Consider the following 1,136-nt stretch of genomic DNA (forward strand, 5'->3'; position numbering starts at 1 on the left):
CTCTAAAGTGTGCAAATGTAAATGCATTAATGTGCGACGCGTGCCAGCCACAGCCCAAACCCTACCCCTAACCCCATCCCACACCCACCCCCCCCGCCAGGCAATGCAGTCAAGTGTCTGCGCTTTTTGGCTTTGATTCAACAATAAATTTCATCTTCAAATACATGTATTTATATATATAATTGTTTTTTTTTTTCGTTTTTATTTTGTTCATTTGTTTTGTGTGTTTTTATTGTTTTGTTTGATTTGATTTGTTTAGTTTTTAAAAATTACGACAATTACTACAACTTAAATGGGGTTTTCTTACGCTTGGTTTCTGGCTCTGTAGCACACACACACACACACACAACTACATATATACATGTACATATATATATATGTATGTATATGTATGTGTGTGCATATGCACATGTGTGTGCGAGCTGGGAGTTGTTGTTGCTCTTGTTCATTGTTATTTTATTTAGAAAGTAGTTGCCATTTTCTAGATTAAAACTATTTAATTAATTAAATGCTAGCATATACATAACTATTTATGAACTGTTCTTGTTCTCTTCAATTTGTTGTTAATTTGTTGTTAATTAAATAGTTTACAATGCAACTGAAAATTACACGTAACTAAATTCATGTGTCTCTGCTCTTGTTCTTGTTGTTGTTGTTGTTCTTGCTGCTCCTTTAAATCAAACTACAGTTAACCGCAAGCACTAATTACCGCCTTAATTAATTAAATTACTAATTACAGCTACAGCAAGCTCTACATGAATATACATATACATATATATATATACATATATATATATATTAATATATATTTTGTTGCTGCTTTATATACTTATTGTTGGTTTGCCTTTAATTATATATTTATATTTAATTTACATTTTATGCAGTTTTTATGTTGTGTGTGTGTTTTTTTTTTTTTTAATTTAACATTTTGTTTTGCGTTTTTTTTTTTAATATTAATTTAGCTTAAGTTATTTGTTCTTTTTTTACACAAATTTACAATAAAAATGTTTTAAACGCTTTTTTTACACATTTTAGTTTGTTGTTAGCTTTATTTTTTTTATGAACTTGACAGCGGCTTTTCAATTTTTATTTTCATTTGTTTTTTTTTTATTAATTATATTGCACATAACATGAAA

This window comes from Drosophila novamexicana, unplaced genomic scaffold, assembly GCF_003285875.2.
Source record: "Drosophila novamexicana strain 15010-1031.04,08,12 unplaced genomic scaffold, DnovRS2.1 tig00000564-arrow-pilon, whole genome shotgun sequence".
NCBI lineage: Eukaryota > Metazoa > Arthropoda > Insecta > Diptera > Drosophilidae > Drosophila > Drosophila novamexicana.